At 42.8% G+C, this 20,311-nt stretch overlaps 1 protein-coding gene across 1 annotated transcript in view; it reads right to left on the reverse strand.

Annotated features, from left to right (window-relative positions):
- The window catches only part of GIPC2 (GIPC PDZ domain containing family member 2), a 503,084-nt gene that overhangs the window by 373,936 nt on the left and 108,837 nt on the right, over positions 1-20,311 (reverse strand). The gene's annotated exons all lie outside the window — the stretch shown is intronic.

Raw genomic sequence — 20,311 nt, forward strand, 5'->3', positions numbered from 1 at the left:
GCCTCAAAAAGGGCCCGGACCCTGGATTCAGCTTCTGTCTCCTGAAAGCCTCGCTGAGGAGCGATACAGCCCCCACCTGTATCCTCGACCCTTCACTTACTTCCTGCCTCGCAGTGCCCGGTGCAGCTTGGTTCTGCCTCTGAGTCTGCCAAAAGTATGTTATAGTTCCAGTTATCAGTTCAGTCCTCCTCTTCTGCATTCCTAAAGCTACTGAACTGCATCAATAGTTTCCGTCATTGTCTAGCCTTCTCGTCTCCATGTTAGAGAAATACTGTATTTAATGGTCATTTAATATTCTTCATCACGCACTACATGTAGAATAATGCATGGTCCAGTCTTAGAGTCAAGTTAGCCTCTCCCCTCATGACTTCTAGTTCATATCAACATGTTCCCTAAACATCAGATACCAGATAGGGTTTAGGTACATGTCGCTCCGACCCTCCAGACTCTAGTCTCTGCTCCTAGCACAGAGTTCGTAGCCCCCAGCTTCTCCTAGTAATACGTCATTGCCAGTTTTCGCGCACCATTAGGTTAGAGGTCCCGGCTCCTTAGGTAGCCCCCTCCTATGTTTCCGCCCATTCATGACATATTCTGTTACGTTTGCATCACATGTCTATGTATACTCCCAGTAACACCTCTTTTTACTGTTATCTTTCGCGACTGCTACGCGTCACGCCTTCTGCTCCACCCACTGCTACGCCTACTGCAATGTAATGCTATGTGTTCGCGCTATGTATATATGCCTGTGTTTTGTTATTGAATGTTAGCGCGCTCATCCCAGACCCAGCCCCGGCAGCTGCCGGGCCTTATTGTCCTATTCCCATGCAGGTTGTCCTGATCCTGTCCTTATGCTGTAATAAACCTGCAGAAACTCCTACTACCTCGAATCTTGACTCTTATTTATTGAGCTACCTGTTATGTTATAAATCTAGTCAAAAATAGGGTATTATTTATTTATTTACCACAAAAGGCATGTATGGTAAAGGCATATGTGTGGTAGTAAGGGCATATGCGTGGAAACAGCTGCGTTGGTAGGCAATCCATGTAGTTAGAGGGAACAGAGAGACTCTTCCGCTTCCTCACAATGATGTGCACTGCCCCTCGGATGAGCTGCCTGCGCGAGGAAAGAGGTAAGGGGGAGTGGGTCCTGGGCATGGGGCTACTATTTTAGGGGTTTGGGTCAAAGAAGGGCTGAGGGATGGGGTAAAGAAGGGCTGGTGGACGGGAGGAGTGTAGGGGTAGTGTTTTAGGATTTAAGGTAGGGGAAGGGCTGGGTGTGTCGTGCAGGGGTAATGTTTTAGGGTTTAGGGTAGCGGAAGGGTTGGGGGCCGAGGGCCGAGGGAGTCATGCAGGTGGGTTTTAAGGGTTAAGAACAGGGTAAGGGTATTTTTTAGAAGGTTTGGGGGCCAGAGGGTGAGGTACGCATGGGACCAGGATTAGTGTTTAGGGTAGAGGTCAAGGTAACCTTTGCCATGCATATGCCTTTAACATACATGCTTTTACAATCAAATTCATTGTAAAAGCATGCGTAGTAAAGGCTTATTCATTTAAATAACGTATGCTAAAGGTTTGCATTGTAATGGGATTCACATTGTAACGCGGACGTGGTAAAGGCATGCGTTACAATGGAATGCGATGTAACGTCATACATCCCTTTATTTCACCTTGTGCCTTTTTTTTAGCCCTACACACTTTCTGCCTCTTTAGCCTTACTCTAACATGTTTTCTTGCTTTGTCACTGTTTCCTTATCGTTATCTTCCTCCTTATTTCTCCCTTTTCTGTCCTCTCTCTCTTGCCCTGAGTCAATGTCTGATAAGTACTGTTGACCATCACTGGCACAAATTAAACACAGATCAAAACGCCTCATTTGACAATCAGTTGTTCAATGTGAAATTCAATCAGGTAGTGATCATTTCTTCTCCAGCATTAAAAAACCTGCAATGATGTGTGAGACACTGGGTTCTGGACATCATCAACAAACCTCCCAAACACTGAGCTGAAATAATGTTTATCTTTAACCTACTGTAGTTATTACACCAGACAAGGTAAGTGTTAGAGCACATACTTTATTGACTGTTCATCTCCACAGCTTCCAGGAACTGACAACCTCCTGGATTTAAACAGTAACATTCTATTGCCATGACAGTGACATCATATGACTAAGAGTATGTAAGAACAACATGCTTATAAGAAGCTACTACAACATCTCCTCTCTTTCCATAAAAAGACAAACAAGGAGATAGAGGAGGAAGGAGAAGAAGGAAGAAATGGACAAAGGTAAAAGCAGAGAAAACTAAAGAAAATATATACATATAGGCAAATATTACTGTAATACATAAACAGAATAAGCAAAAACAAGAACATTATGGATTTAAAGATTTAAACGTTTTGGCGGAACACTCGCCTTCCCATTCCTCCGAGGAGGAATATATCTCAAGGAGAACCTCCCCTCCTGAGAAGACTGAGGCATATTCTCATGCACATTAGCTCTTTTAGGAATAGAATCAGACTGGACTGGGTTGTTAGTCTCAAGACCCAATTTAGGAGGATGCCTTTCGGTCTAGCGTCAGCAGCCTCAGTTTTCCAGCGTGTGATGGAGAAGGTGTTGGAGGGTGTTTCTGATACAGTTGCCTTCCAGGATGATATTTTGGTGGCTGGAAAGAACAAAGAGTCTCATGGCAGAAATCTTTCTAATGTTTTGGGAAGATTGGAAGGTAATGGCATCGTTGATAACAAGCTTAAGGGTGTTTTTGGTGTTGAATTTATCGAGTACCTGGGACATCGTATTTCTGGAGATGGTATTGTGCCAAGGGAAGGTCTCATTGATGCTATTTCTAATGCTCCTTGTCCTACTTCAATGGAACAGGTATCATCTTTCTTAGGTTGGTGTAAACTTTACACAAAGTTCATTGCTAATTTTGCTGCTAAGACAGTCCACATGAGGGAGCTCCTCAAGAAAAAATCAGTCTTTCTCTAGGATGATTTGTGTAAGGGAGAGTTTGTGCAGATCAAAAAAGAGTTAGCCTCGTGCAACATTCTCACTCCATTTGATCCCCTTTTTTCATGTACGGTGTCTGTTGATGCCAGCCTTGATGGTCTTGGTTGATATGATTTCTCAGGTCAAATACTCATCCTCGTTGCCAAATTTGTAGTGGTTATACCAGACAAGGTAAGTATAAGAGCACATAGTTTATTGACTGTTCATCTCCACAGCTTCCAGGAACTGACAACCTCCTGGATTCAAACAGTAACATTCTATTGCCATGACAGTGACATCATAGGACTAAGAGTATGTAAGAACAACATGCTTATAAGAAGCTACTACAACAACCATCAGAGTCTCTATTTTAAACAGAACCTTTGGGACGGTTTCGATTTAGAAATGTAAAAATGTGAAGGAAGTTTTCAGTATGTAAGCCAGCAATTTGGTAATAATTAACAGGAGCCCACCCATCACACAGCCAGTTCCCTAGAGCCAAAGCGTCACTTAACCGGGCTGACCATTACGCTCTAGAAGACTGGATCAGGGAGAAAATGTGAGGTAATCTTCATGATACATAAGAATGCACTGAAATGTTCATGGATATGCAAAACACTTTACAATAAGAAAGTATAACACAAATAATCCAATGCAAATAAAAATAAGCGAATAAGTGAAATCATCATCTAGCTTGCTACATCATCATATCCCAGAAGAACCCATACGTTCATTAACAGAAGCAGAGCTCAAGTGGCCAGTTATAGATTCCACTCAAATGTTATTCACCTCATTCTTAATCGCAACATCAACCACCGCCTCTTCCACAACACAATTGTTTTCTCTCTGTCTGCGAGTGAACTTGAACTTTCCTAATAGACCATGTTCTGTTCTACAGTTCCTGCTCTGCCAACACAAGTTTGAGATCTAGTTTCTGGTATTCCAGGCCAGTCAGAGCATAGTGGATTCCACAAATGATACTTGACACAGTTTATTGATGATGTTCTGGTGTAGCTGTACCATTGGACATCAAATTTAATAACCAAGTATTCCCTTTAAGGACTTGACTCTCTCAATGGAAACAGAAAGAGCGGTTTAAAACTTACTAAGGAGATGATCTGGGAGAGAAAATCAAAATTAAGTAGGACACTAAAATACCCTTAAAAACACTAGTTGCCCAGTCAGTGCTTTAATTCATGAACATAAAATGCATTACTACACATGATGTGTGCATAAAATAATGATTGGCAAAGAAAAACAGAATTCTCTAGCTCCTTCCTGGCCAGATATGTGGCCCTAAACACTATTGCAGTATGTACACACTAAGCGCTATAAAAAGATGCTTTAAAAAGATGTAGTGCCCGATTCTGATGTGGTTTGGAAAGCTACCCGACTGAATGGGTTTGGGAATTGATTCCAACCGAATCAGGAGAGTTGAAGCAACCGAGTACAATGCACCTGGATGCTTCTAGACCCGATTTGGTTGGACTCCCATTGACTTCAATCGGAGCCTTTGTTCCGACCAAATGCAGAGGCGCCCAACTGAAGAAAGGGGTGCCTGGGGAAAATCGTGCACCCTGTGTGGGGCACCCCCCTGGTGCCTGCCACACTGTGCACAGATGGTAAAGGGGGACAGATTGGGTATCCCCAAGGGCCCGATTGGGAAGGCTCTGGGTGCAGAGGCGCCCACTATGGGGCCCCAAAGTCTGATTCCGACTGCTGATTCGAGTCGGACAGCACGGTTCAGAAAGGCTGTCCAAATCCAGCATCGTACTCGTTCATTCAGAAATGGGGCCTGTAAAGACATACGCTTTTGCTCCGTAAGGCTTGGTCATTCCAAATGCTGTCGGGTTGGGGTTGGGATATTCCTAACCCCTATGACTCGCATCATACTCAGTTGGTCGGAAACCTTTCTGAGGCAGTCAGAAAGAGACATCCTGATCCGATTTGGAAGGAGCAAATGCTGTTAGGAGGCCTTCCTAACCGCATCAGAATTAGTCCCTTAATGTTGGGGTCTTTTGGCAGTCTTTTTCAATAACATGTGTTTGCAAAGCACAACCCTGTAACCTCAGTATACCAGAGACATCAATTATCCTAGCAACCTCCTCTAACTCTGAAGCCCCAACACAGGAGGTCAAATATAATAATCCTCTGAAGTGAGCACTAGAGTGTGCACCCAGACTCACCACTGAATAGCACAGGGGCAAAGATGGCTCATCCTCATAACAATGACAACTCTTCCATTGGTCCTCAGTTGTGATGTGTGGCAGCAGATGGTGACAAATTACTTCCTAAGGTGGTGACCCTATGACTTGGAACATTCTGGTATAATGACACCTTCTACAGGCTCTCTCACTCAGCTGGGCTCTATGCTTTGTTGACAGACGGGCTCTTCTCCTGAAAGATGCAACCAGTGACTTCTCCATTGGCAGACAGGTCTCTCTTTCAGAGCTTGGTAGCACTAGCACTTCTCTCAGGCTCCATGCCATGTTTAGTCCTAGCTGTGAAAAGAGACAGCAACCAGCCATAAATGTGTTAAGGCATGGACAAAGTGGGCTATTGCCAATACCAATACCCCACAATCCACGGGGCCCCTTCCCAAAGGATCTTTCTCTCTCTCTGTCTATTCCAATATTTTGACCTCTCTCCTCTCTGCCTACCTCTACCTCTAACTCTATCTCTCTGTCTTTCAGTGTCAACTTATGGATTCTGGTATTCAGTCAAAATATCGAGTTGGAAATGTCGACTTACACTAATATCGAGTTTCAAATATCGTCACACAGAAAAATCGACAGCAAGAATATAGTGGTGAAGAATATCGGCTTTGAGGTAAGAAATATCTATTTTTTAAATTAGTGATCTGTAGTTTAGTATATATTTTAAATGTATGTGATGTATTTTTTTGTATTGGTGTTTATGTTTGTAATATATGCGTTACATTTTTAGTAGTTATTAATTTTATTTTAATTACATTTTGTGTTTTTTAGTTCTGTAGTGGATTGTGGGTTTATAGAGGAATAAGGTGAGAAGTAAGTTAATTATAATAAATTAATTAATATTTGTATGTATTAATATTTATTTAATTGAGATTTTATAATGTTAATTGTGCTTTAAATTTTTTGGGGTACATTTTTAGTGCTGGTTGTGGGGTTTATACGGGTAAGGGTGGAAAGTAATTTATTTTAAATTAATTAATAATTAGTTGCCAATTCATATCAATTAGTTAATTGACAATTAATTATGTTAACCGTGTAATTAATTTTAGGTGCCGGTTGTTGGGTTTATAGGGGTAAAGGATGGGAAGTAATTTATTTTTAATTAATTAGTTCATAATTATTATTAATTAATTGGTGATTATATATGGAGATCGTGTAATTAATTTTAAATGCTGGTTGTGGGTTTTTTAGGGGTAAATGGTGGGAAGTAATTTATTTTTAATTAATTAACAATTAGTTGGGAATTAATATGAATTAATTAATTGATGATTAATTAGGGTAATTGCTTAATTATTTTTTGTGTGGGGGTTGTTTGGGTTTATAGGGGAGAAGGGCCAGGAGTACATTAATTTTACTTACTGTATAACTAGTTGCTAAATATTATTAGTTATTTAAATTATTTTTTTAAATTGTGTAATTCCTTTTTTTACAGTTTAGTTTTAGGTGCGGGTTGTGGGGGTTATAGGTGTAAAGGCTGGGAAGTGAATTAATTTTTATATGATTTAATTTGTTTTTAATTAATAATATTTGTTTAATTGAAAATTACGTTAATTATGCAAATACATTTTTGTTCGATGTGGGTCGTGAGTTGTGTGGTGCTATAGGGTAGGAAGTAAATAGACTAAATTTATGTAAAAATTATAGTTTTTGTTAATAAAATATTTCTAAATATAAATATTTATTTGTTTGATTTTTTTCTTTCAGATAATATTTGTAGGTATTTGTGATATGTATTTAACATTATAATGTGTTTTTATTTGATTTTTTTAAATATTAAATATATTTTTATTTTTAACATTTTTTTATATTTCCTTTAAAAAAATAATTTTGTTGCTGATATTTTTTTGTTTTTAATTTTGAATTGACTGGAGTGAGAATAGTAAATTTTACCCCTCGCTATCCAACACTTTTCCCACTGTTGCACTCACTGGAGTGGAAATAGTAATTTTTACCCCTTTGCTATCCAAAACTTGTCCTATTGTTGAACTCATTAAAGTGGGAATAGTAATTTCTACCCCTGCGCTATCCTACACTTTCCCTACTGTTAAGTGGGGAGGGAATTGTTTTTTGTTTTGTTAATTATAAATGTTATTGTTGCGTTAAGTTTAAGTGGAATAATACATTTTAGTATTTTGTAATGTTATATTTTATGTAATTTTATATTTATTGTAGATAGAATAGTAAATCCTTTTTGTGTTGTGTAAAATATTTTGTTACATTTGTGTTGTTTTAGGTGGGAGTAATCATTTTTATATTCGTTTAGTAGAAAACTGTTTTCTTTTTAATGTGGTGGGAAATGTATAGGTATTTATTTTCATTAGTAATAATTTATTTTATGTTGTAATTTATATAATTATGCGTTTGATTTATTATAATAATAATATAATAATTTGCTATATTTTCTGGTTCTAATTTATTTTTAATTAAATTGTAAAATAAGTGTGTTTAATCATTATTTTAAATTACATCGATTCCCTTTTTATTATTCTATGTTTTTGGTATATTTAAATATGTTTACATATATTTTTGATAATATTATGCAATTTAAGAGTTTTTGAATTTTATTATTAATTAAAATATTCGTTTATATTTTTATATATGTATAATTATATATATGTGTGTGTTTAATTTTTTTTAAATACATTTATTTGTTGTATTTGTTAAAATATATATTTAATTATATTTTTCTTTTATAAATTGAAGTTGATTATTTTAATATTTTAAAATATATATATTTTAACATTGATATTTAATACAACTTTATTATTGTAAACGATATTTTTTTCTCAATATTTTTGTACCTACCTGTTTAAATATAGGGAGTCTGCATTTTTGCATTCTATATTTTTACCTCAATATTTGTTACATCTATATTTTTGTGGTCGATATTCTGTCAGTCAACCTGGATTTTTGGGGCCCCAGAAAGGAATATTTCAACTGTCTTTGTGTGATTCCATTTCTGAAAGTTTGGTGGGCATCATTTGTCCTTTAGCTACCTTAGACAATCACTTCTAGTAGGTAGCCCAACACATTTTAACATATGCAGTAGGAATCAATCATTAAAATGTCCTATTTTCATCCCACTCTTTCACATATTTACTTAAAATACACCAATCTGCTATTTTACCCACACACTCACACTTCACCATACGGCCTATAGAAAGATTTCTGGTAAAATTTGTACTTACTAGGAACTGCATCCCCCTGTTATCATGATTACACAAAGCCAGCCACCACTTGAAGAGCACACACACACAGAGCCCCAATGAAATGAAATGAAATGAAATGAAATGAAATTGGGTTTATAAAGCGCATGGCTGCCCGAGGGCGTCCCAATGGATTCCACTGTGCACTCAGCAAGGTACGTTTACAGGCGTCATACTCACAGACAAATGCCCAGACACATGTAGCACATGCACCCTCAAAACATGTCCCTCACATGATACAGATAAAAGTCTTTGTGAGGGATGCCTCGAAAAACCTTTCACATGGGCGAAACAAGTATGCAATTCCCCCACAGGTAAAAAAAAAGCCTGTCATGCTCTAAAGGAAAGCTGCACTTTTGGGGGAACCTGAACCTTAGAGCCCATCTCTGGGGGCTCATATCACTAAAGCGAGTAAGAGCTTGCGTAAGAGCTTGCGTAAGAGCTTGCATGATGGTCAAATACACAGGATGGAACAAAAGAGTCAAACTGAACAGGGACGCAGGGTAGGGTAGGGCAATGCACCACGGTTCTCCAAGCCCATGCAGGGGACTTCCCGCTGCTATAAGCAACACACCTTTTGGTCTATCAAGAATCATCATTGAAAGAGACTGTATTTTCACCATTTATTGAAATTCAAAAAACACCCTTTCGTACCAGTCCATTTTCCTCCCGACCACACACAATGATTATTTCCTTTACGCTGTTCTTCTTTGAACCTTTATACATCTCACTCCTGCCAGTTTCCAAATGACCAACATCATGTCCGAATGACACAAATATTAAAATCATGAAGGGCTCACTAAAAAAACTACGCATTCTGGCCCTTAACTATTTCCACTTATAGAATATGGAGTAATATGAAAAACCTAACTTTTCCAGTTATAATCTGTGCACATCTATCCTTTTTTTTCGTTACACAACTCACATTCTCTAAAGAACCATTTATTCGGGGATTACAAAGAGCAACTTTGTGATGACTAATACCAGTAGCCTCAAACAATTAATTAATTGTTAAAGAGATTATCTGAACTACAACATCAGTCTAAATATCGAATAGTAAACGTGCTTGCACAAGATAATTCCCTAAAAATAAATTACGCTGCAGGTAGTGGATGGGCCAAAAATGTTTATTCCATCCGTCTTGAAAAATAACTATACATAACAATTATATATTGCACACGGGTAATTCTTCTATTGGCAACACAAAATCAATGACATGTTTTTCGGAAGGACCACCAAGAAAATCAACTTTGCTTCCGGGTGCCTTACACATCCTCCTATGTTTATCTGAGGTTTATTTTCTCTCCACCCCTCTACAAACACATCAACAGATTATTCCATACCAAGCCACTGATACCATTCACACCAGTTTATTTTGGTAGCAGCCATACCTAAATCACCCTCATATTAAGACTAGCAGCCTGCCTATTTCTAGCATTAAAAAGTGGTAGAGACGTAGTAATAAATCACCCTCCAGACTTACCTTCTCTGAAAATAATTGAACCTCACCCTACCAATGACTCTCCTTCTGGAGCTAAACTTGTACTTTGCGTTACACTACCTCTTGCAGAATATTAGCATTTTTCACATCACATCAACCACTACAATCTTGCTGTGATACTACTTCTTTGCATTTGTCAGTGTCATCAACAATGTCCTCGACTGATTCAGTTTCTGAAAACACATTTTCCTTATCCAACTAGCATGTTATGAAATAAAATAACTCCTGGTGCTTTTGGCTTCTGCTACAAAATCCTATTCAAAAGTAAATAAACTCTTGAAACTTAGTAGCAAGCAGGGTCGGACTGGGAACCGAAATCAGCCCTGGCAAACCACTCCGCCGCCCCCCCCTGGTGGGAGGGAGGGGTGCAGCCCAGCTGTTTGCGAGGGCCGGTTTCGGCCAATTTTGTTTCAGGGGGGCCGATATTGCCAACCCCCGGTAACAAAAACGCCCACCCCCCCAGGGGCCCAAAACCGGCCCCCATCCTGGCCGCCAACTGGGCAAATGCCAATCCGGTCCTGGTAGCACGCACTTGCTTTCCCATCCAGTCATCAGCAAATAAGTAAGTAAGCGGCCTATGATAAGTGCAAAAGACAAAAAGTATTCCCTTAAAAAAACTACTTGATATGATCTGGACCACAAGTGCATGCCAAAACCTCTGTTTTGATGATGGAATAGTGACAGTATTGTTCACTCAATATCCTTGATGCAAACTTTACAAACTCCTGTAAGCCGTTCACTAAATGGCTTAAAAGCATCTCCAGAGCTAGTAGTTAGGTTTTGTATCATCCCTCCTAACACACTAAAGGGCAGATTCCTATGCGGGCAGGAAGGGCTCCAACCGATGGGGGGAGCCCTCCTGCCCGCATTGGAATGTGCTGTTCGGATTCCTTTCCGACCGAGCCATTCTGATAGCCTCGGTCGGAAAGGAATCCGACTCGGTTTTCCGGACGGCTTACGATGGGCTCAGAGAGCCGGTCCGCCATCCTGAAACCCTTCAGTACTCCCCTGGCCACCTCTTTCCAGCCAAGGGAGTATGACGGCAGTTTCCCACTGCCTTTTTGTGCCGGTCTTTCGGGCACAAAAAGTCAGTGGGAAACTGTCTTTGATGGCCCCCTGCAGGGCCCCCAGGGGTGCGAAGCCGCCGTATGGTGGCCTGTTGATCCCTGCACTCGGTGCCAGGTGCTTTGAGGTGTCTTCCACCGAGTGCAGGGATGAACTGCACCTCTGCTCTTTCAATGAGAGCAAGCATTCTGTTCGGAATGTATGCTCTCATTGAAAGGTACAGGCATGCGACCGAACAGGGTTCGGTCGCATCCTACTTTCAGGTCTGTAACCAACGACAGAAGGTCGTTCAGTTACAGTTCCAAGCTGATGTTGGACAGACTCCGGTCCGTCCGACATCAGAATCAGGACTTAAACATTAAACGCAAAGTACAGCTATTGCAGCATGAACCAAACATGAATAAGCCTCACAATTTCTTCAAAAGAATATATTGTATCTGTAGCCTTTGAAGAGCATCGTGTATAGCCCATATCTTGGGAGCAACTGATTTTATAGTTCTTGAAATACCCAACCAGCAAATACCGACCAGTAAGACATCCACAAATACCTGGATGCCAAATCAGTACCGGAGCAGTGGCATCAAATTTTATTTGATGATCAACTGGCTCAATAACTGAATTGCTCCTAAATTGTTCCAGAATGTCTGCTTATTCCGATATAATGGGTCTATTAGGATGGCGGTCGGAAAATCACACCGACTGCCATGGTAGCGGAAAACGAACGCCAGCTAGGACCGCGGCATAACCGTCGGTCCAATTAGTATACTCCGCAGTCGAAATCTGACCGTTGCGGTACGATCATGGCCATTAACATTGCGGAGGTTGCTGATGCCAGCAGCACTGCCGCGATGTGAAAAGGAGCACGTCATGCATATCAATGCACTGCATGGCAGGCAGTGCACAGTGCCTGCCTCCTGGTACGGGGACATGCAGTGCACCCACACACCCCAACACATTGGGGGCCCGCAATGGGCCCCCAGAGACATTCTGCTCATGCCTATCCATGGCGGTCCCACCGCCACGGAAAGGCTGGCTACCGCCAGCATCATAATCATGCCGGCAGAGCCTGGCCCTGCACCAGCACCATTATAGCGGTCCAGTTCCACCCGCTAGGCAACCATGCGGACTGGTACCGGCGGAAAAGTGGCGGGTGGAAAACCTCACCGTTACGGTCGTCACTGCCATGCTAATGGGACCAGTGGTTTCCCGGGTTGCGATCGCAGGCGGATGCCCACAGCCGGCCCGGCAGTTGCCACCGCTGGCCCGGCAGCGGCCAGCCGCCCGTCATCCTAATAGACCCCTAATACTCCTTTTACAAATTGCATACTAGAATGGATGTCCCACATCCACCAAACTCTACATAATCCCCAAATAAATCAAAACGGCATCAAGTATGAAAAATCCACATGCTGAACGGACACAAAATACGTGATAAAGTAAACATGGACTAAATCAACCACAGCAAAAGAAAACAAATCCAACACTGTGACCACATCAGAAACGCATAAATCAAAACATCCACCACATCATCATATTGTGAAATCACTTTGCCAGCAAATAGCAACACAGCACAGCCACACTTTGCATCAAAATCTTTTATTGAAATTAACATATACTCTAGTGACTGTTCGAATGGCCCACAGTGAACTACCCACCACCAAAGCAGCAAACACCACCACGGAGAATGAATAACATGTTTTATCGAAGGCCAACAACCACCATCTTGTACAAAATTTAGCTAGATGACGGACAGCATTACATGCGAACAGACATCACATCCTCCACGTGCCTACACAGAGAAAACAAATAATGTAAAAGGTGCAATATCACAGAACATAACTCGACTTAATAACAGAAAGCCTTGCTCATCTTGAGAAATGCCAACCTTCATGCCTCTTCACCTTGTTATTGAACACACCACCAATATGTTATGTTTTGTTATGTTATTTCCATTTTTAGAGCACACAGCTGCCCCAGCAAAGGGGCGTCCCGGCGCTATATCTGGGGAAGAAACACAACTCAGTCAGGGCAAGAGAATAATTCAAGCAGAAGAAACCCTAAGAACCAGTGGGAAAAATTAAAGTCTTCACGGCTTTCCGAAATGCTAGTAACTCATCCATGGCACGAATATGGGCAGGAAGAGAGTTCCACAGTTTGGGTGCGAGAACTCTAAAAGAACGACCACCTGCTCTGCTTCTCTTAAAACGTGGGACGACAGCTAAATTTTGCCCCAAAGACCTCAACTGCCGAGAAGGAGCGTAGGGAGTAATGAGTGATATGAAGCAGAATCACATACATCTGAATCATACCTCAACACACGTCAGAGACATATAATACAGTAATACCCATTTTCAAGAGTACAACTAGCAAAACCACCTGAAGGTTTACGTGATAAAAGCACAGAAAACATGCCAAATATAAAAAATTCAACAATAGAGCAGATCTTCACAGAACACTAGAAAGAAATCACTAAGATACCCCTCTCAAAAGACCTCAAAATGGAAAAGTACCAGCAAATGCAGCCATCATAACGTTTTACCTGCAACTGTAATCGCAATATCAACCAATATTACACTCTCAAATGAATGTAACAACTGCACACTCACTGTATGCACATGAAAATCTATAGGGCACATATCTATTTATGTTATTTATTCACTCATTTATTTAAGATTTTCATGGTGCACGAAGTGTAGCCTTTTGCTTACTTCAGAGGGAAGAATTGGATAAGAACATTATTCAGTCTCAAGAAAGAGCGATATGAGGGTGAGAACATGTGCAGTTAGGTAAGGTGAAGCTCTTCGCTGATGTTAAGTGATCTTGGCATCTGAGAGTTTGGATGAGTTAATTTAAAAGTGAGTCTGAACAGTTTAGTTTTCAGGAACAAATATGCTTGGGTTCTGACCTTAAAGAAGGGCTGACAGTATACCAGTCTTTGACCTTGAACCCAACAAGAAACCAGCACATCGACTTCAAGTGTGACTTCGGAGCCAGTGTCACTCTGTGACACCGTACAGCTGCCTGCACTTGATCCCCACTCATTGCAACAACCGTGGCTTGCAATGCAGGCCCCAACGCCGTGCCGCCAAACAACCACCGAAGTCTGTGGCGCCTGACTAATACTCCGCCGCCACACTGGTGTTTCTATGGTGTGCCGTAGATGCAGCGTGGCTTGACTCTTCATTGACCCCACACGGCCAGCGGAACCGATACCTCTCCGTCAATGCCACATCACCTCCCCTGTGCCTTGTAACGTCTTGGACATCACCGGCTCAACCACTCTGAACCGCCTCCAGGAACCTACATCTCACTTACTTCAGTGATTTTGAGGGTGTAATTTACTTACTCTGACTAGAGTGAGGGTCCCTGCTTGGACAGTGTGTAGTATTGTGGTATTCTCTATGCTGTCCTTCTCTACCTCTAATAGAATGTTCATGTGATGCATCTATCAGAATGTTGTTGATCTGCCTGAGAGTTCACAGTTGGCTGGGCTAAGCACCATGATGGATGCTCCTGGTGGGGTCCCTCTGTACATCTTGGATTAAAGCATCTCTTAAATATTACATTACTTGTGGACTTCTCATCATTACACAGTGTGCAAACCACTGCCAACCAGAGACACTATTTCTAACACCTAAGCATCGGTTTTGACCCTTACAGCCATAGCAGTCTCCTCTGGATGGGGGCTGGTGTCAGATGTTTCAAAAAGCTGGTGAGTAAGGCCAAATGAAGAGCTGAGCATCGACCTTAATGGTCCACTGTAAAGAATGAATCACAGCTTCTGTCATGTAATGATCATCACCTATGTCGATAAAGGAAAGAACACAGGTGTTGTCACTCTCGGTTTTAGGGGGGCTCACGAGAGGGGCTGGCGATGCATGCCTCTGTGCATTTGATGTTTTGTATTTCAATGTTTTCTCCTGCAAACAATGGGTGGCTGCATCAAGGTCGAGGACTTAAAAAAAAATACATACAACACCAGGCTCGGTCCTAAAGAGCATGGCCTCATTATTTGTTGGAGTCAAAACGTGTCGACATAACTCATCAAGGAAATCGGGACCTTCAATAATATACTACATTACTACAATACTATATTTCTGTTAGGGGGCCACCCAACTACTCTATCTACATTTCTTGTGCAGTGGCCCTACGAGCACTAAGAGGGCCTTATACTTGATCATTATATAACTATATCGAGACATCTGAAGCAATTTGAGGGTCTTAATCCCACATGATTCTACTATAGTTACCTATGAATTATTAAATTAAAGAAGTTGTTAGGTTTCACTCTGTATTTACTGCATTGCTACTGCACTCTCTACCACTGAGCACAATGATAAAGGTGTCCTGTGTACTAATCATGTATTCAATCAGTATTAATATTTATTTTTCGATAATGTTTTACCAGCTTATGCAAATAGATGTAGCCTGTACATGCTTCAAACAATGTCTACTTCATATTTATGAACGTGTTTGAATTTCACTGCAAATTCTTTTCACTTGATACAATGGAATGGTTTACCTTATATACATAACTACGGTATTAATACGTAGCATAGGAGGTGTCTTAAATTGCTGATTGTTATTTGAGATCCATCCCCCCTTGCTTTATAAGGACCCAGCATTATCAATATTACACTTTTGCAAGGCAAGCTTTCTGGAATTTGGGATGTCAGTTAATTCTCCATGACTCAATACTGCTCTGTGTGAAAAGCAACATAATCGCGCATGTTAATTTTGTGTAAAGCACAGGCGCGGTGCGTCCATTGGGGCGTGGGGGCATAGCCCCCCCGCCCGCAGCTCCCTTTGCGTCTTTGAACTTGAGTAAACTGAGCAGGTTACTCAAGTTCAAAGATGCAGAGGCAGAGCAGACGATTGTCACCAGGGCCAGCAGGCAGCACACAAGTGCACATGAGTGGGGACAGGGGGCACATTTTTTACCCGTGCCCACTCATGCGCACTTGTGTTTTTCACCTTAATTGCGCATGCCCATTAGGAGCCCCTCGGTCTCCTAAAGGACGTGCTGAGGGCGAAGAGAAACCTGTGCCCCAAGCCAATCCTGGCGCTGCTGGCAGCGCCAGGATTGGCTGAGAGATACTGCCAGTCCACTCGAGAGGGCCGTTAGTGAAGGCGCCAAGTCAGGGGAGCAGCAGAGGTGGCGTGGACCGGTAAGGTAAGTTTTCCATCCTTTTCATAATGAATTCCCTCGCGCCCACCCCCGCTTGATCCCCACCCAAGCAATCCCCCCCCGCGCTATCCCTCCACCCACCCCCCCCCCCGAGCTGCTACTGTTCAGCAGCCTGAAGTGTGGCATGTACTGCGATGCAAAGGTCTGGACATTGCAAGCAGAAGTGAATCCTACTGAATGGCACGAATGTTGTGTGCAAAAAGCCAGAGTAAAAATCCAGACGCCTTTCTCATGAAAATACAGTATCTCTACGCTTTCATAGTTACAGATAACAAACAAAGCAGCAGTAGGGAGCCTTGACACATTGTACAAGGTTTATTATATCATTTGAACAGGCCAAATATGGGATTGCTGCCCATATAAAGTCCACCACATACTGTGCAGGCATGGTATTCTGACTTCGCTATTGCTGTTTTATCAGTCAAACCATGCGTCGAAAAACAGGGACAATCACAAGAATATAAGTACTTATCTGAGAAACAGGATTTGATATCTTTCCTGAACCAGTAAAAAGGAATTAAACCATGGATTTGGGGACAATGGAGGGAATCGGTGCTGTGGACTCTATGCAAGAGCATTGGAGGCGGGTTAGTGCACATGCTGCAGTTTTCGTGTGTCTAACTCGTTGGTCACAAATTTGATTCCCACAAACTAAATTGTGTAGCTGTGAAATGGTTCTCTGAGTGTGATGTTCAGCAATTTCTGCATTTTCAGCCATCTGTACTTGGCAGGGTGGGACATGTAGGGCCTTATTTATGAAACTACTAGGCCTGTTGCAGCAGGTCTGACTCATACTCACCCTGTTAATATGGAGGAAGTTGCTAGCCAAAGAAATCCTCTGTTGGTTGTTTCGAAGCCTTATATCGATCTGTGGCTATGCAGAGCATGGCAATCATGTTGTGAACACATGGCATGATGGTTATTATACCCTGATTTCTCTGCAGTAGGTGCATGAACACATCTCCTATCATGCCAGAGTTATCATGAGGTTTCCTGGCATGGATATATTGGACCTTGTTTTGCTGAAATATTATTTGTATGTGTTTGGCTAATTCCAGAAGTTTAAATGTGAAACACTAGGGATGGATCTGTGTTTCCGCATTTTCTTTTTTCAGTATTTAGCATGTATGATGTCCCCTCCTGTTTTGGCCATTGGCTGTTTTGGTAGAGATGCTTTACAGGTAGGAAACACTTGTACCTATTTTTGTGGGTGGGTGGTTGTGCTTGTCTTGGGTGTTGTAGAGCATTTTGCTATCAAAACAGTTTTATACTTGGGGTATTTCTTGGCACGCTTCTAATGTTTCCTGGGCACCCTTTCAGCAAAATGCCCCTTTGTGATCACCTTTCATTCAAGATTTTGAAGTAAATGTATGTTGTAAAACTCACCCACTTAATTCCATTTAAAAAATGTTCTTAGTATGAAGAACCCCCCACCTTCCTGCCCACCCCCCTCCCAAACAGCCACACATTCCCTTTTTATTTTTATTTTGGGCAAGCTCACTTTGCTCGCCTGCAAATTACACTCTGGTCTGGACGTAAAGTCAGGTCACATATGCCTGTTACACTAGTCCCAAACTGACTTACTGGAGTTTGCAGCTGTAGGGTGCCAAAATGCAGTCCGAAACAAACACGGCTCACTGGTGACCGCTTATCAAGGTTATTTCTGAGGTGTGGGGGACAGGGGAGCTTGTGCCTCATTATCTCCTGAGGGCTTTGGAACAGAACTCCTAATTAACTTATGGAGAGCACAGGCATGTGGCTAGGGGGAGGGGGGTATAAAAAGCTGCTACTTCTGACAACTGAATAGGAGACATGTGCCCCAAGATCAGCTAGTTTGCCCAACCAGCTTGCAGCAGCACCATTCATTTCAGCGGACTTGAATTGTACGTCAGATTTGTGTCCAGACTGCGCTAAGTGCACACATCCATGCTGAACCATAAACACGTTTCTTACACTAAAACCATTGTGGGCAAGTAGGGATTCACACTCAAGGAAGTACACACTCCAGGGATCGGGAGTGGGGGGATGACTAGCATGTTACAAACCGGATTCAAACTCCTCAGACGCCTCTGGTATTTAGCAATTAAGGGTGAACTGCAGGCTGCACACACACAGAAGTATAGAAGGGACATTAAAAGTAAGGAGGTGAGCAGGCTGCAGAAGGAGCACCATAACAAATCATGAAGAAGAATCAGGGTTTTTGCACGCCAAAGCAAGAACTCTGACCTCGGGGTCAAGGTAACTGCTCCCCCCTCGCACAGCTTCATCCTTATGGCCCTGCCCCAGCACCTTCTGGACTCCGAGTAAGGTGTTTGAGGCCCTTCACCACCGGCAAGCTCCTGCCTGTGCCGCATCTCTGGTGGTCCAGCTCTTATGCCGGTACGCTCAGACAGCCTTTCTATTTTTTCTGTTTTTGTCTGTCTGTGCCTCTGTTGTCTGTCTGTGCCTTGTTGACTGTTTGTGCCTTGTTGACTGTTTGTGCCTTGTTGACTGTGCCTTTTTGTCTGTCAGTGCCGTTTTCTGTTTGCTGTTTTCTCTGTTTTGCCTTGTTGTCTGTGCCATTTTCTGTTAGCTGTTTTCACTGTTTTTCCCACTTCTTTTTTGTTCCCCTTCCTGCTGCTGCTGTCCCCGTGCCCCCTCCCCCCACTGCGGGTTCCCACTCCCGCCAACCAGCTGCTCTCCCTCCTCCCGACCCCTACCTAATTGGGACCGCTGCGCAACAGTGCAAGCAAGACCTCTGACCTCCAGGTCAGTGTAACCGCTCTCCCTTCACGCAGCTCCTTCCATAAGGCACTGCCCCCAGTGCCTTCTGGACTCCAGGTAAGGTGTTCGAGGCCTTCCTCCACATCCCTGGTGGTCCAGTGGGAGAGACTTGCTCTTCTGCTAGTCCAATCTGCCAGCCTTTTGGTTTTTCTCCTTTTGTCTGTTTGTGCCTCTTTTGTCTGTCTGTACCTTTCGCTCCCGGAAACACATCCACTTCCATATCCAGGTCAACCTCAGAACGACTCTACAAGGAAGTCTTACCTACAGAACTCCCAGACCCCACGACCCGTTCATCAACACCATGGCAGACCACATTGCGCCCCACACCCTCACCTCCAAAGACTATGATAGGCTCAGAGAACTGAATTTCCACCTCGACAAACTCAGCGACCCCAACTACAACGCCTTCCTAGACAACCTCGCCAACATTGGACTGAAGCAACTTGTCACCACCCCCACTCACAAGGCAGGAAACACACTCAACCCCATCTTCGCCGGAGGAAACACATTCACTTCAGCCACACCACGCAACCCCTCTGAACAGGCCACCAGAGTCCACTTCTCCTTTTCTAAACCCACCGCACACAAGTTTACGCCTTGCTCCCCGCGCAGGACTGGAGCAAGATCACCGAAGAGCACCTCGCCTCTACCATTAGCCACACTCCTCCCCCCACCACGACTGATGCCAACTCTGCTGCCAACAAACTCCACAGATGGATCACAGACTGTGCCAACAAGCTTGCTCCCCTTCAGAACTCCAGAACTCTGACTAACAACAGACCACAAAAGCCATCTGGTTCACCACGGCCCTCAGAGAATCCACGTGCTTGTGCAGACAACTCGAGAAAGCATGGAGGAACAGCAGAACTCTGGAAGCACATACCACCTACAGGACCGCCATTACAGAACATCACTAACTCATCAGGTTCACGAAGAGGAACTTCATCCTGGACAGAATCCTCTCCACCTCCCGCAACTCCAAGGAACTTTTCAAAATCATACAAGAATTCACCAAACCCCCCCAGTGAAACATCTGATGTCCCTCCCTCCCAGGAACTCTGCAACAAACTTAGCTCCATTTTCCACCACAAGATCAGGACACTCTACAACAACTTCAATGACCAGAACTAAGGCACTGACCTAACACCTGCCACCAGCAATGCCTGGACCCCACCACCACAGATGACACCACCAAGAGCATGAGAAGTATACACTAGGGAGCACCCACTGACCCTTGCCACCGCACATCTTCCACAGGGCCGCCTCCGCCATCACACCAGAGCTACAACGGACAATCAACTGCAGCCTCGAAACAGGCACATTCCCCGATGACTAGAAACCCACAGAAGTCAAACCCCTCCTCAAGAAACCCTCCACAGACCCAACAGACCTCA

This window comes from Lissotriton helveticus, chromosome 1_1 (assembly GCF_964261635.1).
Source record: "Lissotriton helveticus chromosome 1_1, aLisHel1.1, whole genome shotgun sequence".
Lineage (NCBI taxonomy): Eukaryota > Metazoa > Chordata > Amphibia > Caudata > Salamandridae > Lissotriton > Lissotriton helveticus.